This window comes from Cydia pomonella, chromosome 17, assembly GCF_033807575.1.
Source record: "Cydia pomonella isolate Wapato2018A chromosome 17, ilCydPomo1, whole genome shotgun sequence".
Lineage (NCBI taxonomy): Eukaryota > Metazoa > Arthropoda > Insecta > Lepidoptera > Tortricidae > Cydia > Cydia pomonella.
The window spans coordinates 13,612,292-13,638,855 of record NC_084719.1 but is presented as its reverse complement, the minus strand read 5'-3'; positions in this window follow the sequence as shown (position 1 = coordinate 13,638,855).

Here is a 26,564-nt window from a genome sequence, read left to right as displayed (position 1 = left end):
AAAATATTATTCTGTTGTGACCTCAGTTCCGGCAGAAGATCAGTGCTTTGCTCGAAAAAGTGAAGCGTATCACTGAGCCGTGACCCTTTTGTCCTGCTACAACGCACACAATTTGTACCTACTTTTATAAAATTTTACTTTTGTACTAATTTCTGCCTCATTTTTTTTTATTGTGCTATTTTCATTGTAATAATCGTCTTTGTTAAGCGCCACTTGCACCTCATCCCACCAGCCCAGGGACGGTTAACCCCGGGTCAGTGGGATAGTGAAACTGGCGAAAAGTAATAGTTACATTGTTTCTTTTTTGTTACGGTGTTTGTAAAATAGGGTCTCTATTGTTTCCCATAAAGTTTCAAGTCATAATGTATTGTTTGTCCGCATTTTCGTTAGCCATAATTTCGTTTTCTCAGAAACGCGTAACTTTTCGGGATTGCCATAAAATAAACCTACCCTAACCTAACCTTAGGATAACCTAAGGAAATTCCTGAAAAATTAACGGTTTCGGAGTTATGACTAATGATAATATGACTATCATTACATTATGACTTTCCATAATTATGCCAAACAAAGGGATCCGTGTAAAATATGTATTGTGTTTTTGCAGCTGTCAAATTAATGATTTATCTATCTATCTAAAATACACTATTCGTACATATTTACAATATGCGTTAAGATCTTTAGCTGGCTTTAATCAATCTACTTTTCGTATTTCTAGAAACTAAAGATATAAGTACCTACATAATTAACATGAATCCAGGATTCCTCAAAGGCTTTAATTAAAACGACATTTGCCGATCAAACAGTGTTAGTGCTCGACTGAGACTCGCAGTTTGTATTTCATTTGCACCGACATGTGGTTTCTTGGCGTTTGCCAATTGTATTTTAAACTGGAGTTTAAACTATGCACGGGTTGTTGTTATTAATAATACCCTAACTTTGGCTATATCGGCATTCGAAGGTACATTGGGTATAATATTGCAAAAAATATCAACGAGATAAATGTGGGGCATACGGGTGGAAAACGTCCGTGCACGTGGAAAGCTGCAATAGGGCAGAGTGGCGCTCTCTTGTGTCAGAGGCCAAGATCCAGTTTAGATCACTGAGCCAGTGAAGTAAGTATGAACGAGAGTCAAATAGAAACACGATTCGTCAAACAGTGATGTCATCGTAATTGAATCACCATAGTTTTCCCTATTTATCCCGTCATTTTGTTGAATTTCGTAACAAGCCTTGAAACTTACTCAATTACATATTATAATTATAAATTCAATCAATAATATTTTTTTACGTACTTTTCACTTTCATGAGAAAATAACTACAATACAGCGGTGTGAAAAAGAATTGCCAGCCTTTTATCCCTATACGTCTATAGCTGCATGGCTGATAATCTCTACTTTCTCAGTCTTTTTTTATTTTTTATTTAGGTAATTACAAAAACTATATCTAAACTTGTTTACTAAGTATCGTCAAACCAGTAAGGATAACTTTTCCAAATATAGATAAATCTCTAAAATTCACGTTCAAAACGATATCTTTTACAGTCTTAATTGTTCTACATATAGAACCATCACTTTTTTTAAGTTGTTACAGTAGATACTTTTGAAACGTTGTTTGATCCGCTACTTTTGATGCTGACTGTACGAACCTTACTATTAAATATACTTACACGAAACTAAAATTAATAAAAAACACTTTCCTTCGTTTAAACTTTTCAGACGTTGATTTAATTTCATTACCCCCGTCGCGCGTAATTTCATATTTTAATAAAGGTACCCTTAAAACACTCTTGAAACATTTTTATGACTAAGCTCCTTTTTAATGCTCAAGAGTTCTTGCCTTTTCCAGGAAAATATTCTGTGATATGAATCTTGGAAACTAAATAAATTGTCGGCCCGATTCGAAGAATGATTAAGACACGTTTGAGATCTTGGATAGATCTTTATAATATCGATAACTAAACGAGTTGTCAAAATTGACGTTTATTTCGATTCCGCTCTGATCCCAATAAGATCTATCTACTATATTTCTAACGTCAAAGTGACATTGGTTGCCCGAATCGAGCTGCTTCTGTCAATTATACGACATACAAACGATATCTAAATGAGAACGTATCTAAACCAGAACTTATCGTTATCGAATTTCATTGTTTGAATCGTGCCGTGTGAATGCAGAGAATTATGCAAGCAATAATACTGGCCATTTCTCAAAACAGGTTGATAAAAATAATAATGAACTAAGTTTGGAAGCGTTATTTGAAAGTTTGGGTCCACTGCAAGATATTTATTTTATGACGTTTCTGTTATTCATTTCAGGATATTTAATTTCTACAATAATATTTAGGTATGTATAATATTTAGTATCTAATAAATGACTAATAATATTTAATTTCAGGATAAAATTGAATTGTTGTCCTGACGATGTTAGAAATCAGCTTTTTAAAAGTATGTAAAAAATAAGTACCTATTTAATAATGAAAGTAAGCAGTTACGAACTGCAGTATAGTCGTTTCATGTAAAGTTTGTTCAGAAAGGTGACCTTAGAATTTATCGGGAATACAAATTGCGATACTAAATTTGAATTATATAAATCGCCCTGCGCTTTTCTTTATCGCAAAGCATCCCTACAGGAGGGATAATTTTATCCAGTATTCGGCACTCAAGAAAAAAAAAATAAGAAAACCGGGATATAATTATACGTACCAGAGTTGTTAAGTTTTATTTTTTGTTCACAGAAGTGACCTTTTTCTGAAATGTGTTTGACCCGAATGCAGACTCACGACGTGTTTCTTCACCGAAAAGTAGCCAAGAAACTCTTTGGGATGAGCCGGGAATTGAACTTGCGACCTTCGGAAAGCACACCTTATACTCAAGTACCAGCGTTCAGTCTCGTATTATTTTACAAGTACCATAACCAGTAATTTTAGCTGTCATTAAATACTCTCGACTAGGGTTACAGAGGTTGCGTCATGTTAAGTTGGCTGGCTTGATGAATAGCGTGTTTCGGACACTTGGTGATTGATAAACGCACTTTTTGCTGCGAATTCGCAACTTTCTATTTAGAATTGCGTAAGCCTAAGTGCTTAGGGTTACACATTAGGTTTAAAGCGATAAGACACTGGTAGTAAATAAAATACGAGTATATGAATAAATCGCAATTTATTACAGTTTAAAGGGTGTATGTCGACGAGCAGGCTATGTTATAATTCAATTAATCTTGTATTTAAAGTCAAAATACATTTTAGTACAAAAACAACCCCGCTGTGAATGGTTCAATAGAAAAACAGGTTTAGCAAGAGAAGTCTCTCGTGACTACCTATGCCTGTGAGGTGTACTATCTAGTACATTTAGCTATTCCTGATTCTTTCTGTTCCACGTCAAACAAGGAGAAGATGAGGCGCCAGGAGACCCTCACACTGCGGACCATCCTCAAGTGCCCGCGGTACGACAGCAACGCAGCCCTCGCTGAGACACTGAAGTGGCGCGGCCTGGAGGAGTTCGTCGAGCGTCTCGCGCGGGTCATGTTTGACCGCGCGGACAACGCCGGCCACGACCATCTTCGGGACATCTCGCCGCACCACAACGCCAGACCTCCGGAGAGGTGGGCTCGGGACTTGCCCCGAGCCCTCCTACACCAGTAGCTGAACAAGCACTGCACACTACACACTTCGGACACAGCCTCACCAGCACGCCGCACACGCCAGCTAAGCTACCGGTCGCCTTCACCGCGGCCCCGAAACCTGGCCCCGCTCAAACGGTATCACCAGGTTAGGGGTCGTGGGGTTGGATAACGATCGGTAGCGAAGAGCTGGCCACACCAGCCACACACACCGTCCTCCAAATGACGGCCATTTGACCACCCCACCGGTCGGTGGGGAAGCGACCCGCGACAGCCGCCGCAGCCGAAAGGCCTAAAGACTACTTCAGATGGTAAAATAAGAGCTCTGGGTAGCGGAGCTTACTTTAAAAAGGTATTTCTCGTGTAAAGTCCAGTGTAAACCACATTATATTTCAAGAAAACCTCTTCAAACAAAAACCACAAGGTATAAACAAATTGATATTACAACATAACACGCTAAAGAAAGAACCTGTCAAGCAGGCTCCCAATTATTGCTGGTTCGCTCGGTCGTATGCGCCCTCAGTCGCGATAATAATTAGTTACCGCCACGTACAACATCGACGCTGCAGCAGATTTGCCCGCAACTCAGCTGTGAAACAGATAAAACAAGAACTACGTAAAAATACGGACACGCCGCGGTTTTCTAGAGGCGTTTTTTTGACCGCCGAAAATGGCAACTTGAAATTTAATAAAGACGGGAGAGATTATGTGAAAACTGGAATCGCAGAAGTAATATCGTTATCATCGTAAGTACTACAGTACAACATGATAAAAAGGTTTTTTTTTTATATATTTCTACTTCAGAATGTTATACTTTACTCTTACGTACATTGACATAAACTACCATGGTCATACATGTTAAGCTTCTACCAAAACTTTATTGAATGATATGCCACTGCCTGTGCCTAGGTCGGCGTAGGAATGTTTTAATATCAATTTCTTAAAATCCTCCAATCCAACAAACTGTCAATACTGGCATGCAGTTTGGCGAAAAAATATGTATAATGAATATTGCTGTATACATAATTTATATAGAGTAAATAAATTAAAGAAAAAAAAATATAGTCACAATAACCCCACTACTCTGTTAAGACGACTGGAAAGCAAAAATAATGGATGACTCACGCTAGAACGGTCCTGGTCCGGGTCTAGGTTCCCGACGCTTCGTTTTCTATCATGGGTAATCGGTTCGGACCTAGCGTGAGTTATCCTTAATGCGGAATGTTTTATGCAATATGACGACCGGACGAAATAGAAAGGAGGCGCGTAACCCAATACAGCGACGTCAGTATAGATAAATAAAAACTTTATTCGTTTCCACAACATAAATTAGGTCGGTATACATAAAAAGAAGACATGCAGCTTAGAATTATTCTTAAAAACTAGTTTACAATTCTTGAAATAATAGAAATACAAATCCATGTGTCGTGGCAGAGAATAGGCGCTGGCTCAGCATGATGACGCGGCAAGCCACATCGCTGATATTCTGCCAGTTTAATAGTTTGGCGTTCGTAATGTAGGTGCTTAAAAACGCGGCATTTACAAACCAGTGCGAACGAGTGCCACCGACAAACGCCGCCGTGACCCCAATAGTGAAAAATTTCCAACAATTTTCTGTAACAACGGTAGTTGACGATAATTCTGTAAAAGGAAATCATTCTTTGGTCGCATGCCAGCGTTAACTGACTTCAGAGGAAAAATTCTGCAATGCAGCCGTTTATTTCTTCGTTATTACTTAATCTCGCAAAGAATGAGTTTTCATTTTACCGAAGCTATTATTTTCAGTGCAACGTTATTTTAAAAACTACAAATTGAAGTATGCACAGACTAAGGATTAAGTATAAAGAAGTTGCATACCATTAAAACGATTTTTTAAACGATAGAACTAAAATTAAATGAGAAAAAATAAAGTTAAAGCAACATACAAACGCTCAAACTACTATATTTCTTTGTGCAAATTGAAGAAGCAACCTTTATGAACATTTCACTTGATAATTATCATGAGCGACGATTCCTAGTTATTTTCTTTGTTTTTTAATTTTGGATGATATAGGAGGCAAATGAGCAGACGGATCACCTGATGGTAAGCGATTACCGCCACCCAAGGACACCCGCAACACCAGAGGGGTTGTAAGTGCGTTTTCAGATGGTAGTACGCCTTTGCTTAATTCAATATGCCCAAATATGTGTATTTTCCTGTGTATTTTCCACTTAAGAGGGGGCTAATGCAAAATTGCAGTTTTATTTTTAGTTTTTCGGAATTTATGTACGAAATGTCATTTACCAGTCGCTTTTTAGTGAAGGAAAACATCATGAGGAAACCGGACTAGTCCCAATAAGGCCTAGTTTATACCCTCTGGGTTGGAAGGTTAGATGGCAGTCGCTTTCGTAAAAACTAGTGCCCACGCCATTTCTGGGGATTAGTTGTCTAGCGGACCCCAAGCTCCCATGAGCCGTGGCAAAATGCCGGGACAACGCGAGGAAGAAGATATTGAATTTTACACGTTCTAATGAATGGTAAATGACATAAAAATTACATTTGGAATCTGGATAATACTCTAATCAAAACCGTAAAAAGGCTGTCTCGATAAGGTTGGCTCGATAGAAAATAACAATAAAACCGGCCAAGAGCATGTCGGGCCATGCTCAGAGTAGGGTTCCGTAGTTACTCTTCCGTCACAAAAAGCTAAACTGGAGCTTAAAGTATGGTAGATTGTTAACCAAGGGATGAACTGTGGGTGTACGTCTTTTTACTATGAAGGGGAAACTTTTTTGCGATAACTCAAAAACAGCTAAACTGATCATATCCACTATAGTTTTCATTTAATGTCTTTCTCCAGCTCTACTTCCAAGATTTTTTTCATATTTTTTGGACCTATAGTTCAAAAGTTAGAGGGGGGGGACACATTTTTTTTTCGGAGCGATTATCTCCGAAAATATTCACTTTATTAAAAAATGTTTGTTGAAGACCCCTATTAGTTTTGAAAGACCTTTCCAACGATATGCCACACTGTAGGGTTGAAGCAAAAAAAAATGTTCACCCTCACTTTACGTGTAGGGGAGGTACCCTAAAAAAAATTAAGTTTTTAGATTTTATTGTACGACTTTGTCGGCTTTATTGATTTATATATCCATGCCAAATTTCAGCTTTCTAGCACTAAGGACCACGGAGCAAAGCCTCGGACAGACAGACAGACAGACAGACAGATAGACAGACAGACAGACAGACAGACAGACAGACAGGCAGACAGACAGACAGACAGACAGACAGACAGACAGACAGACAGACAGACAGACAGACAGACAGACAGGCAGACAGACAGACGGACATGGCGAAACTATAAGGGTTCCTAGTTGACTTCGGAACCCTAAACATCGCGAAAACATGTCTGTTTTTAATTTATTTTCGATTGTATATCGTTACCCTGTGTATAATAGCAGTATAGTTTTAGTATAAAATAGCTAGTTATAGGTACAGCCAAGGGATTTGACTAGCAAAATTTTAATCAGAAGTATACTTTCAGAGTTATTGAGGTAAAACGTTAAAAGCCACTCAACCGCCAAATCTTCCATAGCAATTTTCGCGCGGCGAACCATATTCGTTATTTTTCTAATTTCTTGACTTGACCGTTCTTATTTCTTGACTTTACGATATCTCTTATGGTCTGCAATTAAGAATCGTGTGTCAGGTGCCTAACGAAGAATTCCACTTGCGCTTGCGAAAACTACTCTATTTTTATTAGACACTGTAAAAATAAAAATAAGCCAGGAAATAAAATCGTACCATAAATAGGCTTCCTAGCATTTTTTAAATATTTCAAGACAAAATCAAGTCCAAAAAAATGAACAATGGGAATTCCACAGATGACTACGTATATTTTTTACTACATATCAATACTTCCAATAACTACTTTATATATCGAATTACCAAATGTGACCGACCCCTGTCGATGCCTATCGAGTCGCAGGTGCCCGCCCGGAGTACTCATTGGGGAGTTGAAGGTGATTATGTAACTACGGTGTTTAATTATTACTCCGTATATATGTTCAGTTTTGTATAAAATATTTAAATTTGAACTTTAATAGCTATCAATAGAGTGAAATATTACATCCGCCATATATGGCTTCGTATGCGTTAAAGAGTTAAAATATATTCGTTGGAAGTTTTCTAACACGGTATCATGTAAAGAAACATCTAGAATTTATTTGAGAAAAGTATATAAATTGTTAAAATGTCATTTTAAGACCTATCTCTGTCATAGGTGTTATGTAGGAGAAATATAATACCAAAGGATATCGTTTCAATAGTGACTGATATTAACACTTAAAATCAGTCAAGTCAATCTACTTGTATTTATATGAGTCGCTTTCTTAAGTAGGTATACATATATATGTGCGTACAAACAGAAAGATAAGTCATGTCAGCATCTGGCGTGATGGATGATATCTCGGACAGTTGCTGTGACTTACAGAAGCACCGACCTTGTATCTTTTTTTCTACACACATATAATTATCATAAACCCTACCATGCATTCAAAAATTGTAAATTACGGCCAGCATAAAATAAACTATTTGGTTACAACTTTCTTACCTGTAAAAATGTTATTACGACGTAATACTAAGAACGACCTTCACGAAGGAGGAGTTTTGGTCGAAAGGCAAGTTCCGGCGGTTCCGCGGCCGGCTCCCTGACCCAGCGGAGTTACTTATAGTTCATAATTAATTTATTGCATTTATAATCATGTGTTACATAAGATCTTACAAAGAGCATTTTACAGCTAGTGTTCACATGAACCCTGTTAGGGTATATGGCAATGTACTTATAAGTAATGCTAAAGTGATTTTTATGATATTTAACATTTAAACTATTTTTTATGGCATGCAATATGACACCTCTTGGTAGTGGAAACATATTAAGAAATTTAAAAATTATTAAAAATATTTTTCATTTTAACTAATTAACAAAGTAATTGGTTAAATTTAACATCAACAATAAAATAATTTTATACATGAGTAATAATTAAAAATTCCATTTACATTTTATAATTTGTAAAAATCTTAATTTATTACTGATAAATAATTGGGTATATAAGAAAATATGATTTATGAAAATATGACAATTATTATTACATAATTATAAAACTTAGAGCCCCTTTACACCTCTACAGAATTTTAGATGTTTTAGTATTTGTTTTTTTATTTTATTTATTGAAGTTTTTTGTGTAATTTGACGTTTAGAGACTTTATGCATCTCTACGTAATCATAATAATTTATTAAATGACTATTTGCAGTATATTATAGTTTTTGATGATAATGGTGATTTATTTTTATTGCTTTGTATGTAAATTGCATCTTGACGTGTGGTATATGCTAAATAAACATTTGAGATGGTGTAGGGTTCATTTCCCAGTATCGTTGAAAACATTTACAAAACACGAAAATCATTTGTCAAAGTAATGTTAACAGCAACATTTTTGAAGTGGAAATATATTTTTTATTCGTTTAGTCTGTAAGTGATAGAATATTTCTCGGAAGGAAGGAAAGTATCTAAGATGATTTCCCGTCGCTTAGCCCTTGATCTGTGGCCTTTCCGATATGCCCTTTCAGGCCGGGGCTTTCGAGTATTTCTACTGAGTATTTTCGTAAGTTATAAAATATTTGTATTCATATTTAATAGACTAAAAACAATATCAGATATGGGTAAACTGTTGTAACATTTCCAGAAATAAAATATGACAATTAAACGGGTCACAAACGTATAAGTCGAAGATATTTCAACATGTTTTGCTCTATAACGAGGAACTTCAACGCAAACGAAACATATTACGTAATCCCTTACCGCATACGAAGCCATATATCGAGGGCTTCAGGCCAAAGGGGCGTATACGCAAAAATGCCATTTTTCGTTTTTAACGGCATCGTATTCGTCTTGTAACAATACGTAAGCACAATTTTTTTCATAATTTTATCATAACAATTAGTTAAGTAAATAATTAAAAAATCATTTGGCGTATAACAGACAGTCATAATTTTATGTCGTTCCAAAAAGCCGTACTGAAGGCGTATAAGTGATATTTTCATTCAGTCCCCGATATTCATCGGAGTATAAAGGCGTACGTACATACTTCTCTCATGTGACAGTGCGAACCACCAAATAGTGTCACGCTATATAGGCGTACATACATACGACCATAAACTTTTACCAACTATCCTCAAAGTGCGTCGCGGCAAAGAGGCGTATGAACATACGACCGTACAAAAATTACGTTGGCCTTCAAATAATGCCGGGCCAAAGGGGCGCGGAGACAGCGTCCTTGATTGCCGCATATTGCTATCCCTTTCTGTCAAGCGGGTAAGCGCACTAGGGCCTCCTGTCTCTCAGTCAGTGTCTAGTGCGTTACAGTATGGTGTGCATCTCGTGCGAATAATAACAATAAAGTGGAGCGCTCTGATGCTGATGGCTCCGCCCTGGGCATTCAAGAATGACGTGGGCGGCTGTCTCCTCTGCCTCCAAGTACTCTCTGCAGAGGGGGCTATCTGTAACACGTAGTGTTAGTAGGTGTTTGTTTAGTGGGGCGTGGCCGGTTATGGCCCCAGTCAAAAGCCAGACCTGTGGCCGCTTCAGCTGTCTCAGCCTCCTCGACAAACCGGGGTCGATTGTCGGGAGGGCTTCCTTCGCCTGCCTGCACGTGCCTAGGTTAGACCAGTACGGTTGTTGTTTTACCTTGGTGTTGTGTCGCAGCATGTTCCGGAGCCAGGCATAAGGCAGAGGTATAATTGGCTCCGGTCCTGCCACCCTCAGTTCCGAACATCCTCTCGCCAATATGTCGGCCGCATCGTTCCCTCGCGAGTTGCTGTGTCCCTTTATCCACTGCAGAGTTAAGCTGGTGGTGGTGCTTACCTCTGACAGAGCTTTGTGGCATTTATAGATTAGCCCTGAGGTCAAAGTATAACTTTGCAGAGCTTGTAGTACTGACCAACTATCAGAGAGTATGCGGATGGAGTAGTCCAATATTTTCCTTGAGGCGATTGCGTGTGCTGCCATTATGATGCCAATTCTGCCTGGAAGACTGTGTTGTGGGCACCTAGTCAAGTCCTAGTGGTGTTGAGATATGTATGTTTAGGTCCTCTGAGAATACTCCAGCGCCAGTGCCTGACCTTGTCTTTGATCCATCCGTGAAGATTCTCAGCTCTCATGGGTTGAGTCCTTCACGAGGTTCTTCGTGTAACTGTATCTTAATTTCTTGTCGAAGACGAATTGTCTGCGTATCCTGTCAGTCACCGCTTCTATTAGCGGTTCCTTACCTATCGCCTCGTAGAGGATCTCGGTGTGTGGTACCCTAGGTGGTCTCCAGAGATTAGATTTTTTGAGACGTACCGCCGTAGCTAGCGCTTCCTGTTGTATAAAGAGGTGCAGCGGCGGCAGGCTCAGTAAGGCTTCCAGGGCCGCGGTTGGTATTGTCCTCATGCAGCCCGTGGTCGCCATACAGGCCAACCTCTGGATTCGTTGTAGTTCAGCTTCAACTACGGATAGTGTGGTGCGTGGCCACCAAACTATCGCACTGTAGCTTATTATTGGTCGCATGGCTGCCTGGTAAAGCCATAGAGTTATCTTTGGGGTTAGCCCCCAGGTTCTACCCACTATCATACGACATTGCCAGATTACGACTGTGGCTTTGTCAATTTTGCCGTTTAGGTGATTGCTCTAATTTAATTTGCTGTCAAGTATTACCCCTAAATACTTTACTTCCGCAGATAGTTGGAGTTCAGTGTCGAACAGGCGGAAGTGTTTATTGGTGAACATAACCAGCTCAGTTTTGTTGGGATTGTCTGAGAGTTCGTTGTTAAAACACCAGCGTTCCACGATGGCTAGTGCAGAGCGGGTAACATCGCATACCGTACCTGCATGATTGCCGCTCGTCAGTATCACTATGTCGTCAGCATAGCCGATTGTGTAATAGTGATTATTGTTTAGTGTGGTGATCAGGTCATTCACCACAAGGTTCCATAGTAGTCGCGATAGGACTCCTCCTTGGGGGCATCCTTTTGCCATTAATGCCTGCTGTGTTTCGCCCGTCCCGAGTTTGATGGTTCGTTGGCTCAACATGTTGTTTATCCATTCTGTCATAACTGCATTCGCGCCATGTCTTACCAGTGCTGCTGTAATGCTACTGAACCTGGTCCTGTCGAAAGCCCTTTCTGTATATATGAAGGTTCCTAAGCACATGGATCTGTTTTTGACCGCCACCTCAATTTTACTTACTACTGCGTGAAGTGCCGATTCTGTAGATTTGCCAGGGCTGTAGGCATATTGGTTTGGATGCAAGGGCACATGAATTTGCACCCTCTCTCTAAGATACCTGTCACACAACCTCTCTCCTGTTTTCAACATGAAAGAGGTCAGGCTGATGGGCCTGAAGGATTTGGGGTCCGAGTAGTCGTTTTTACCTGGTTTCGGTATGAAGATAACCTTGACCTCCCTCCATTGCTTCGGCACGTACCGGTGAGCCAGACAGGCGCGCAGAACGATGGTCAGCTTCAGAGTGAGATGCTTCCCGCCCCATTTAAGAAGCGCAGGGAAGATCCCATCCATTCCTGGAGATTTGAAGGAGTCAAAGCTGTTTAAGGTCCACTGCGTGCGCTGCGGGCTGATTACCTCATATGTCTGTAGCCACTCGTCCTCCGTCGGGGTGGTAGTAATTCTTAAGTGTAACATTCCTCTGTTATAATTTGATGGAGACGTAAATGAGTTAAGTTGTTAGCTAAACTACTTTTAGGTTTATTAGTACAGAAGATTTAATATTGTTTCTTTTTATGAAATGACGATAAATGATGTCGTATTTATTTGTTTAGAAGTTTTGATTAATATTTTATTGTTTAAGATAGTTATAATTTTGTTACCAGTGGTACCATTAAAGAAGGAGTAATGTTTATTGTCTGAATACAAGTTTTGATACGTTTTAACTTTAACCTTTTGTTTTAGTTAATGCACTCTAAATTTAATCGTTTGATTGTTTCTTGACTGCTTTTTTAGTAAAGCTGTCATTGTGTTGTCTTAGCAATTTCCATGCATCCTTTACTACCAATTTCAATTTTATTCTTTTCTATTAAATCGTTTTGTACTACTCGACTTTTGAGCGACTACCATTTACCTACTATCACAAATAGTAAAAATGATCTTATTGGAATTCAGTTAAGTCAGTTTTCTTAAGTAAGCCCACACGTCTTAACTCTAGCCTCCAGCGAAGTGCTAAATGACTGCTATTATAGGCAAAAATCAGATAAGCGGCGTGATTGTCTTTTGAAACACTTCTTCTTATCGTGTGGGTTGTAAGATTGATGTACCTTAAAAACCCTGGTGTTAGAGTTATTGAGTCGCCAAAGGCCTCTGACATGGCTCTCATAACGAGCACCACCGGATAGATAACAGCCGGGACCAACGACTTTACACCGTGCCTTCCGAAGCACAGAATCATCTTACTTTTCGGACAATCAGGTGATTCAGCCTGCAATGTCCTAGCCAAACCAAGAATAGTCTCACAAAGTCACAAAGCTACTTTTGCTTGACAGTGTCCCCACCGGGATTCGAACCCGGAACCTCCGAATCGAGAGACAACCGCTCTAACCATTAGACCACGGAGGCTATTGAAACACTGATATGCTCAAAGTGGCAATTCAAAATAATTACTTACCCAATCAGTAACCAGCTCGAGTCGACATTGCTTAATCTCGTGGACAGTTGTGATACTATCAAAACCATCAGGAATCATTTATATGGTAAAATCTAGATGAATTTATGAATATTTAGTCAAAATATAATTTGGCGCCCTATTATACGGCCACAAATAAAGGATACTTACACGATAGATTCGTCAGCCCAGACGGGCGTATAAAAATCAGAAAAAATAGAAGAAACTACACAATGATGACTAAATTACTGTAAAATTAAAGTATTTCGCATTATTAACAGTATTTCCACCTTTCATGATTAAATTATCGAATAGAAAAAAAAATGAATTATACGACCATAAATCTCAAGTATTTTTCAAAAAATTTCAACCTATATGTCGGAAATTACTGTCGTGGTAAAGAGGCGTAACTACATAATTACTGCTTTTTAGAATACGTAGAACGAAACTAGGCATGACACATGGAACAGACAGTAATTTAAATACTCTATGCAAAATTGTAGAAGAATCGGTACATTGTAACAAAAGTTATTCAGTTTTTTGTCTCTCCTGAAAAGTAGGGTTCTTGCTTATACGCCCCTTTAGCATGAAGCCCTCGATATGTCGGATATGATATTAAACTCTATTGACAACTATTAAAGCTCAAATTTCAACAAATATTTTTTAATAAATGCGGAAAGGGGTACGTGATTGACCCGATTTATGTGTGTGTGTGTGTGTGTGTGATTTGATCTTGTTTTGATACGACTTTGATTACTCAATCATTCATGTTCTAATTAGTGTACACGAAATGTAATTAATCAGAGTTATGTCATTAGACATCTCGCTCGCTCTTATTGATGTGCGTGAGATGCCTAATGACATCAATATAAAATTGTTAGTTCAGAATTGGCATTCAGATCAATATCATATGGCAGGAGTTTCTCCGACAATTGTGATATTCGTAATCCATAAATAATTATGCGGATCACAGCAGTAGGTCTTTTTAGGAATTACTCTAAAAAGACCTACTGCTGTGATCCGCCAAAAGGATTTATCTCAAGACTTTTTTTCTACGAATTTTTTATTTTATTTTATTCGTAAACACACAAACATTCAATAGACATACATAATTTTTAAGAAAAAAAACCGACTTCATTGAGGGAGACCGGTGAAAGAACGATTATTGTTGATTTGAGATTTCATACAATGAAATTAAAAAGACAGCGTCCTAACGCCTAATTATGTAGAAAAGGAGGTAACATGTTTTTTTTTCCCACTGCACCCACCTTGACACATTTCAGATTTGCCCTACGTTTGACTGGTAAGATACCTACCCGCAATAGGGTATTCGACTGTATTTAAGATAAATTATTTCAAACCATGCATGAAATAAAGCACCAGATAATTATTAAAAAAACTAAATAGGATAGAAATATAAAAATGTGCCTTGAAAACCTAACTGCTTGGCAAAGAGAACCAATTGCCAAACGTGAACTATGCATCATTGAAGAGTTCCGTTCTGTTCATCGTCAAATGTCACTTCTACAAATGTAAATACTTGATTTGTTAATGAAAATACTAAGATCACTATATATATGCCTTTAACATTTGAGGAGTTCCCTCGAGTCCTCATGAACTCCATCGTCAGAACTCGAACTTTACAAAAATTTGTCTTGAAAATCTAATTTGCTTAACAAACACAGCGAAGAGGAGAAATCGCCAAACGTGTACTATGCGTCGTTGAAGAGTACCATTCTGATCATCATCAGCAGTTCCACTTCATCTAATGTCACTTTTTAAAATGTAAATGCTTGATTTGTTACAGAAAATACAAAAATCACTATATATATGCCTTTCATATTTGAAGAGTTCACTGGATTCCTCATGTACCCCATCGTCAGGACTCGAACCTGACAAAAATTTGTCTTGAAAATCTAATTTACTTAACAAACACAGCGAAAGAAATCGCCAAACGTGTACTATGCGTCGTTGAAGAGTACCATTCTGATCATCATCAGCAGTTCCACTTCATCTAATGTCACTTTTTAAAATGTAAATGCTTGATTTGTTAAAGAAAATACAAAAATCACTATATATATGCCTTTCATATTTGAAGAGTTCACTGGATTCCTCATGTACCCCATCGTCAGGACTCGAACCTGACAAAAATTTGTCTTGAAAATCTAATTTACTTAACAAACACAGCGAAAGAAATCGCCAAACGTGTACTATGCGTCGTTGAAGAGTTCCATTCTGATCATCATGAGCAGTTCCACTTCATCAAATGTCACTTTTTTAAATGTAAATGCTTGATTTGTTAAAGAAAATACAAAAATCACTATATTTATGCCTTTTATATTTGAAGAGTTCCCTCGATTCCTCATGGACCCCATCATCAGAACTAGAACTTGACAAAAAATTGTTTTGAAAATTTAATTTACTTAACAAACACAGCGAAGAGGAGAAATCGCGAAACATGTACTATGCGTCGTTGAAGAATTCCATTCTGATCATCATCAGCAGTTCCACTTCATCAAATGTCACTTTTTAAATGTAAATGCTTGATTTGTTACAGAAAATACAAAAATTACTATATGTATGCCTTTCATATTTGAAGAGTTCACTGGATTCCTCATGTACCCCATCGTCAGAACTCGAACCTGACAAAAAATTGTCTTGAAAATCGAATTTACTTAACAAACACAGTGAAGAGGAGAAATCGCCAAACGTGTACTATGCGTCGTTGAAGAATTCCATTCTGATCATCATCAGCAGTTCCACTTCATCAAATGTCACTTTTTAAATGTAAATGCTTGATTTGTTACAGAAAATACAAAAATTACTATATGTATGCCTTTCATATTTGAAGAGTTCACTGGATTCCTCATGTACCCCATCGTCAGAAATCGAACCTGACAAAAAATTGTCTTGAAAATCGAATTTACTTAACAAACACAGCGAAGAGGAGAAATCGCCAAACGTGTACTATGCGTCGTTGAAGAATTCCATTCTGATCATCATCAGCAGTTCCACTTCATCAAATGTCACTTTTTTAAATGTAAATGCTTGATTTGTTACAGAAAATACAAAAATCACTATATGTATGCCTTTCACATTTGAAGAGTTCCCTCGATTCCTCATGGATCCCATCATCAGAACTGAGTTTTGACAAAAACGGGACCAATATGTATATATATAAAGTCAAACAAAAAATAATTTTCAAAATCGGTTCAGAAATGACGGAGTTATGGAATAACAAATATAAAAAAAAAATACAACCGAATTGATAACCTCCTCTTTTGAAATCTTGAAGTCGGTTAATAAAAGGAAACATAGTGAGAATAAAGTGTCAGGAAATGACCTAATCTCAGCATGTTGCTGACGACTTCCACATTGATCTTCTGATAACAATTTTAAGATTTCATATTATGTTTTTGACGACCAGTCTGGCGTAGTAGGTGTTCAGATCCTGGTAAGGGCATTTATTTGTGTGATAAACACGGATATTTGTTCTTAAGTCAGGGGTGTTCTTTTTTTTTTTTTTGTAGCCTATATTGTGTCCCACTGCTGGGCAAAGGCCTCCCCTGCTTTCCGCCACTCGTCACGGCTTTGTGCATGCTCCCGCCAGTCGCTACGAAATGAGTCCAGGTCGTCTCGCCATCTCGTTTTTGGCTTTCCTCTGCCTCGGGTGTTCTATAATATTTATTTATTTATCTAATCGCAACATTATGGGCATGCTCGTCTTTTAAAAATATATTTATTAACAAACATTTTCGATCTACGACCGTTTTAAAGTTGTGTAAAGCCTAGAATGAAAACAATACAGGAGGTTTAAATTAAACTCGGTACCTACTTGTGTTACTTATATACTCCCAGCCCTGTCGTAAAGTGAGTTTGGTTACTTTGGTTACTCGCCGGCTGTTATCGGATTCTAATCTGTAGATACGCTACAGCCCGTTCCAGTCTTGTGGGTTCAAACTGGTGGGGTTTTTTATACGAAAATCCTACCAAAAACTGGCTAGAATTATTGAAAGGTGATATAAAGTCTAAGGATAAGTAAAAATTAACTCGACTACGGATTGTTTTCCTATGCAATCTCTTTATACAACATATACTATACTGTATTATATATAGTATTTCCCTTGCGTTGGTGTGGTGAAAAATGTTGTATTTCACTCAGTAGCAAAGTGTGTTGACCCTTATACCTTTAAACCCTAGCAACGCTCCAGATTCGAACGCTCCAGAACGGTATAGAAAATAAAATATTAGTGATTTCTTTGTTATTGTATAAATATAATAATATGCTGGAATAAAAAGCAGAAGTACCAGAAGCTGAAACTGTAGTTAAAGGCAATAGTTTGTTTTTATGTTATAGTATAAGTTAAATAATAAGAATGAAGTATGTAAACTGGATTGAAATAATAGAAAAAAACCATAAAAGAAAAACTAATTAAAGAAATAAATGTTGAAAAATAAATATCAACAGTAATACAGAGGAGGGAGGTGGTCTAAAATAAAATAAAAAATACCTATCAATAGGTAACTATGAGACAATTTTGCCCCCTTGTAAAACAAATACCTATTAACTCATGCTGGCCTCTCACAAAAAATATTATACACAAACTGCGAACGTTCCAGAGAGCAGCTGAAAGGTCAATGATGGGTATAAAACTAATAGATCGCATAAGAAGCTCAGAAATAAGAAGAATTACGAAAATAACGGATATAGTCCATACAGTATGTCAACTCAAATGGAGATGGGCAGGACACATTGCTAGAGCAAACGATGGACGTTGGAGCGAACGCATCATACAATGGTATCCAAGAGACGCCAGAAAGAAAAGCACAAGAAGCAGTGGCCAGCAGAAGACGCGCTGGAAAGACGACATAATAAAACTGGCAGGCAAAACATGGCAAAGAACAGCTAGAAACCGACACAAATGGCGTGATATGGAGGAGGCCTTTGCCCAAAACTGGGCGTCCAAACGAACATAGCATGGATTAACGAAACAAATACCTATTAAAAATGTCTATAAATAGTATAAATTAATGAAGGTAGAAACTGTAAAACGTTTGGAATAAAGAGCTTAATAATAATAATAATAATAATAATTAACTCATGAATTTTAGCTTTCCCACAGATAGTCCGGTAAAATTGAAATCACATAGTAATAATAGTAGGCAGAATTTAGGATACTTACAACAAAGCAAAAACGAAGAGGGTGTCGTGTTTGTTGAAGAAAATAAATTAATTAATTGGCTTATAGCAAGCTGATCCCAGGCTAGAAGAAGAAGACGTTTAGATTATTAGCCAAAAATATCTTTAAATGAAATATTTGACGTGTTTATGTTACATAAGCTTACGTGGGCATTTTTAGCATCTACGCGTGGGCCCTTACGTTACGCTTCTCTGCGTCAAGTAATAGGAAACTTGCTTTAACCCTAAGAGCGTTTTTAAATTGCCCGTCCGATATCGAATTTCGGATGGAAGTAAAACGTAAGACATAGGTATGTGTTTTTCTGTATGTATTTATTCAATATAAAAACGCATTTGATGCCAATGTGGCACTCTCGTCAGTTTTTTTTTCATAGGCGCCTTCAGACATCCGATATCGGAAAGGCGCATTCGATAATTTCAGCCATGTTGGAGCCCCCGTCAGTAGTTGGACCAATACATAAGTTCCGAAAAACTTATTGATACGACCTCCAGATTTAAAGTCGTACGCTCTTACCGTTAGGCCACCAGCACTTCTCATTCCTATCTATAGTACTTATTAAGTTCGTTGCATTGACTACACTATAGGTTTAAATTTCACTGTTTTTGGGCAAGGTTTGGGCATTGTTCTTTTATAGCTAAGCCTTAGGAGAATAGAAGATCAGTTCCATAGTCCTGTAGGTAAATGCCACTTATTCATGTATAAGTTTACCTACATTACATCTCACTGCTATTACATTTTTCACTCCCAGTTCCATACAATTTCTAACCTTACCCAAGACTTTATTTATTTATTTAAACTTTATTACACACATAAAGAAAAATGTACAAATGGCGAACTTAATGCCAAAAGGCATTCTCTACCAGTCAACCATTGGGCCAAACAGAGACATTTGTGTACGTTGGTGCAGGAAAAAATAATAGCAAATAATAAGGAAAAAAATTAAACGTGATGTCAAATAATATTAAAAATATATAAATAGTTAAATACTAATACTTATATAATGTATAAAAGATAGACTTATACATATAATTATGTACATATACATGATGGTGAACCTTATTTAAGTAATAGTAGTTATTTAAGTAGTATGGTAGTCTTATTTAAGACTTTCAACTTTAATTTAACGTATCGCCTCGCTGAGTGCCCGTAGAGCCACCAGAGCCACCTAACTTGATTCCGCGGGCTGCAGGGCTAGCACTTTATCCGAACAAATTCCAATTTATGACTCAGCTGGCCTTTTTACTCGTTCTAAAGCTTTTTTAAATTGGGGTATTGTAACGTCGTTCTATTTTTTATTGGTATACAACATTTTTGGCCGAAGCATTAGCGAAGGGCAAACTGCTTTCGGATGTCCGGATGTTCTCCTCAACAGGTCACAATTCTTGTGAAATTTTGTGGCTAGATTCAATAAATAAAAAAAAAATACTCAAATTTTGAAAATTTTTCAAAATGCGGAAATTGGCATAACGGTACTTAATCACCAATGTCGTCTATGGCGCATGAGACCATTGTGAATCCACTGTGATAATGATAATGACTCAACGAACTAAGGGTTTTTCACTTTTACATTTTCTAAGCTAGCTTAACTACTATTTGACAATCGGAGCGATTCAGGAAAAGCTTTAGTACGAAAGCGAACTTATCCCTTCAAGGGATCAGGGTATGGCAAGTGATAAATTCGCGCTAGAGCGCAGCCGGTGATTACTGCCTTCAGACAAATATCTTATTAGTATAGTTACAGAAAATGTCACCAGCTTGTGCGGTGTTCACAGATATGATCTAAGGCTTTTAATTATGTTGACTATAAGTTGCTTCTTAGCAAATTGAATAGATATGGAATAAGCAGTTATAATTTTATTGAATCCTATCTAAATAATCGAGCTTAATCAAATATAAAGAGTTTCATAGAGGCAAATAAGAAGTCTACATTTTGTTTATAAATTTTAACCGTACTAAGTTCAAAGATTGTCGAGTGTTGTTTTAAAAATATATTATTCAGGGTTGGCAAATACATGAGGAACATAATGTCTGACAAATGTCAACCACTATCTGCAGGCAAATGTGAGCCCTTATCGCCGTTTTCAGCACATTTTCGGCGTTAAGTTGGTAAAAGTTGTGTCGGATGGTCACAGAAGAAAGTCATAAGCTACAAAATTTGGAGAATCTGGGTGCCAATGACTGTCACTGTTTCTCGAAATAATCAAGTAAACAACGTGTTTAAAACAACACGAACATTTGAGAAAAAAATACTAGCTGCTAAAGGTAGACATTATCTTCCGTATACAATTGCCAATCCTGAATAATATATTTGTGAAAAAATATTTGATAATTTTTGCTCTTAATAATATAGTTAAAATTTAAAAACAAAGTGTATACCTCTTATTAGCCCAACCTGTATATACCTCAAATTAACAAGTTGAGCAATATAGCGTACCTGAGAGCAGTGTGCTAGGCCCCCTATTTTTCCTAGTATAAATGAGTTTTCATGTATAATTCATCATCTAATGACTATGTTTGCTGACGACAGTACATAAATTGTAAGTTTTAATGATATGTCGAGTATGAAAATTTAGTAATTAGAATGATAACATGGCTTAATAATAATAATTTGATAATTCATTTAAATAAAACCATTGTGCATTTTCAATAAACAATACAATTAAACTAGAATTGAGACAATAAGAGTAACAAAATTTTTGGCGCTTATAATTGATGATAAACTTACTTGGAGAGATCATATAGAATATGTCAAAATAAGCATGTCAGCATTGGCACTAACAGAACCTTGCTGAGATGATAGACAAAAAGGCATTGTTAACTGCGTATCATGAGATCGTTATCAGTGCTAGGCTAAGGGTGATGTGATTGAACAGGTCACTAACTCAACATTTTTGAGATTTGAGCTAGACAGTGGACTCACCTGGAGCTGTCACATTACGGTACGGGGTTGAGTTTTGGGCAGGAGCCGCGGAGTGGGAGAATGTTTCGGCTTCAGAAGCGTGCAGTACGTGCACATAAACTGTTTTTGCGAAACCAATATTTAAGAGCCTAGGTATTTTAACGCTACCTTCACTTTTAATATTACAAATGGCTGTGTCCACACGAGGTGGAGTCTTCCCCCACTTGTAACGGGGCTTACCGTAGGTACGAAATTCGATGCGCGCTCGCCGGAAAACTACCCCTCATACCTCTCAGACTCGCCAAATCAAAAAAACTCGCTCACGTTATGGGTCGCAAGGTTTATAATCACCTCCCAAGCGAAATAATTGCTGCTCCTAGTGCGTCGGTGTTTAGAACAAAACTGAAAAACTGGCTTGTCGAGCAGGCTTTCTATAATCATAACGAGCTATTTTGTTTTGATTTCGGATAAGAGAAAATACATATACTCTTGTATATATACTGTATTTTTGTGTTAAATTGTGAATACCTAATTAATTATCTACATTTATATTTAGATATGTACTTATGTAAGTATAAAATTTATTATGACACGTAATATAATATTACCAATAAATATGATTATGATTATCAATGTTTTAATGTATGGAGTGATTTTTTGGGGGAACTCTGTTTATAGCGACGCTATTTTTATAGCTCTAAAAAGGTGCCTACGGTCGATTTGTGGTATCAACATGCGAGAAAGCTGTCTATAATTTATGTTTTATCTCTTTCTTACAAATATAGCAATAGTCAGCATCAAAGTGTATGAAATAACACGCCAAAGGTAGTATCTGCCACCGTCGATTACTTTTCCAAGTAGAGATGCTTATTGCCTATACACGGTGCTACATGAGAAAACCGAAAGATTGTGACAGTGTATTACTACTGATCACATTTAGGGACTAAAATGTCATATAAACTTTTCTGGATTTCGCCTAGTTTCAGAGTTAATACCTACTAATGTAAAAAAATACATCTTTTTATCGTAACTTAGTGCAAAACGCCTTTTTGATAACGATGATGCCATTATGGGCCGTAGTCTAAATATCCTTATTGATAGATGTCAAAAAATGACAAGTAACCTTTGCAAGAACTAGTTTTTACAAAAAAAATCTTAAAAATAATTTTCAGTGCCAGTTTTACCATAACTTTTTATGTACAAATACGTTTAAAATTTGAAAAAAAAAACAAAGAAAACATTTTTTTTGGCGTAATTTACTGAAACTCATATTACATTTTTTCCTTCTTTTGGCCTCAGAAGTACGTGGTTAAAATCTTTCGGGTTCCTCGTGAGCACATTGTATACGAGTACCTCGACAGTTTGCGATCAAAAGTATTTTTAACAGTAACAGTTTTGAATGATTCACGGTTAGTTTCACTAGATTTAAATATTTTCGAGCTCCCGATATTTTGACGCAGTTGTTCACGGGTCACGTGTGTTTTGAGTTACCGGTGAACAAGATGCATGTAACTACGTCGAAATATCAGGAGCTCGAAACAATACAAAAGGTAATCAGTAATCACGGTCCATATTTTCAACAATTTAATTGTTCTACACATTTTTCTTTTCAGAAAATGTCAGATACTTTTGCATGCATAGTTTGACATCCTTCTTTTGTTACGAACCGTACTTCATGCGTTTATGAATAACTCCATAAGTATGTATCGAGGGTAAAAGGACGCATTTTTGTGTCACAAAGTGAATCTGATATTTCTCTCCCAGAGCGCTTGGTATTAGCATAAATCGGCAATAATATAGCAACTTTATAGCTTTCCCGAAATGGTATTGTATTACGCTTGTATGACCTCGGGTTATAGTTATTACTTTCAAAGGAAAACCGTATTGAAGGAATATGATGTTATTAGTCCATAACGATTTCTGAGAAGTTACAAGTAGTCTGTTATAATGATTTTATGTTTCTAAATAAAAATATATTTTTGGCAAAAATTGAATTTTTGGTACAAGGTTTTATTCCCACTGGTAACTAATACTCATCAAAACAATTCTAAAAACTCCAACACACAATTAGGTTGCGTTGATTTATTACAGAGTTCTCATAGGCAACCTCTGTCTCCATCATCAGATCAGCTTGATGGTACCATAATATTGCATTGTCACCCGACTTACATATGTATAAGTATGCAAAATTTCAGCACAATCGGAAACCGGGAAGTGGGTCAAATTTAGCTTCCAAGATTTGACCCACACAAACATATATACTAACAGGGCAAGTTAAATAAAAGCTTGTAATAATTAAAGCGTCTTTAAATAACTGCATCATGATTTATGTGCGCAGGAACAAGTAATTAGGCAGATTTTCTTTAAACTGGTATTTGAGAAAATCTGCTTATTTATTTAGATCAAGATTTGTACAGTTAGCTAGGCAGTAAATAATTATGCATAAACTAACATTGGCCTTAAGATAAACGCTGTCACTAAAATAAATTGATCCACGTTGGTCGTCGCGCACACAAATATATTGCTCAAAATTTTATTAAGAATCTATACGGCTATAATATAAATGCAGATCGTTTATAAATAATAGAATAGATTCAGAATTCAGCGTGATAGGTGGCCGAATAATAGTACGAGGATAGAGAATGCATGCACAACATAACAGCTGTTATTCACCATATTTTAGGACCAATTCGCCGCTGACCAGTTTTAGTCCAACCCCCAATGAAGATTTACTAGCCTAGTATTTAGGTATCAATTTATACTAAGAAATAACTTACTGCCGAAGTAAAATGGTCAGTGAATAGATATTGAGAGTGCCTAATAAATCTTGTAGGAAGTGACCGATGACTCTGAATTTACGAATTTTGCAATAACACTACACAGCACTTTTGTGATCATAAAATATTTTTCATCTTTATGATTTGCAGTCTGATGGTTTTTTGCAATTTTGACCAGGCCTTTGGTCTTGACTTGCATACAAGTGGTCTGTGAAGAGATGGAGAAGATATGACATTTTTAGACTGATATGCGCAGCTAGAATAAACAAACCCCGGCTCGTACTAATGAGTTTTTCGGATATCAGTTGATATTTATTTACCAGTCGCTTTTCGGTGAAGGAAAACATCGTGAGGAAACCGGACTAATCCCAATAAAGCCTAGTTTACCCTCGTAAAAACTAGTGCCTACGCCAATTCTAAGAATTAGTTGCCAAGGGGATCGCAAGCTCCCATGAGTCGTGGCCAAATGCCGGGACAACGCGAGGAAGAAGATGTGCAGCTAGTTTGACTAGCGGCCCAATCCGAACATGCAATTTGGAATCTTCAGACGATGTCACTCCGATACGATACCGATCTGTCAGTTTTCAGTCAGTGTTGGTTGAAGAAATCTCACATTTGATACTGACAGATCGGTATCGTATCGGTGTGTCATCTTATAAGCATTGTTCGAATTAAGCCGTAAGTGTTATTATAATTTCAAAAAAACAATGTATCTTGCAATCTATTGTCTTATGTTTGAATTTAGAAGCTTCAATTGTTCATTTGTACACTGAGCCTGATATTAAACCTTATCAGTGGGAACAGAGGGATAACTAGTTGAAAAGTAGACCCTAAGGGCCTATTACACCATGTCCAAGTAAAGTATTGGATAACTAATTGACGGGTCTCTATTGTTTCCCATTGTATTGTTTGTCCGCATTTTCATTAGCTATAATTTGGTTTTTCTCAAAAATGCGTAAATTTTCAGGATTGCCATAAAACAAACCTAACCTAACCTAATCTTTCTATAGGATGACCTAAGGAAATTCCTGAAAATTTAGCTGTTTCAGAGTTATGACTAATGATAATATGACTATCATTACATTATGACTTTCCGGGAAGGGATCCGCTAATTGACAAATAAATTAACTGTCAGATAAAACTTCCTGCAAAACGTAGCACTTTATCTACCAGTTAAGCTTATTTGAAGATTGTAAAACGCCAACGATGATTTTATTCGTCAGATAAGTGGCAAGTTTATTCAGGACTTTACTTGGGCATTGTGAAACAGGCCCTAAGAGTAATAAATCCTGATTCAAGGATTGTCAAATGTACATTTCTATCAGGCACGTTTCCTTCATCTGATCTGACCCCTCCTGTCCCCAGTTATCCCACTTGACGGTACCTTTATAATATAAGTACATAATCCTGCTCAAACTATTGTGTATAATCAGATATTATACAGGTATCATTCATCGGGTATAGTTTCAGTAATCCAAATCTAATACGTTACGTTACATAACATGTAATTGGCCGGCACGGTCAGTAATAACTATTCAACTTTGACAATCGAATCAGAAGATTAGTGCTAATGAACTGATGCTTACAATTAGTTACCGTTTAGGTAAATCAACGGTTAGCGGGAAATTCCACATGATATAATTTTATACTAGTTAGTTAGTGCTTCTGGACGTTTTCCGCAAATCGACAACCATTGTGCCTATTTTTCGTGAAACGAGGTAGCGCTACTCTAACCACCCCAGCTTCTCCACGAAGCCTAGCAAAGTTTTCGGGTTGCTAACTGCCTCTCCTAGTGTGCACGGAGACCCTGAGTATTTGTTCTTGTATACTTCTACCTGTTTGCAGTCTAGGAGAATATGTTTTGCTGTTTCCTCTTGTTCCATGCACGCTCTGCACATGGGGCTGTCTGTTTTGCCCATATTGTGTAGGTGTTTGTTTAGTGTGTTATGTCCTGTAATTAATCCTACTTTTTTACGTAGTTGGTGTCTAGGTGTTTTCAGTAGTATTTTGGTGAGCTTGTGGTTCAGTTCCGGTAAATAAAATATGCTATGTCTGCCTGCATATGTCCATTTCATCACAGTATTTACTCGTATTGTGCAGTTCTCTGTAATGTAGGTCTAGCTGGTTGTGTATATAGGATATTGGTAAGGGTATGATGGGCTCGGGTTCATAGGTATGCCGGCGTTTCTGAACCTTTCCTGCTCAGTTTGTCCGCTGCATTGTTTCCTCTTGATCCACTATGATCCATTGAATTGTTACTTTATTGCCTTCTTTGCTCACTTCCGTGAGGCTTCGATAACATTCGAGTATGAGCTCTGAATTAAGTTTGTCGCTGCATAGCGCTTATAGTACTGATTTACTGTCTAACGGTATTAGTATAT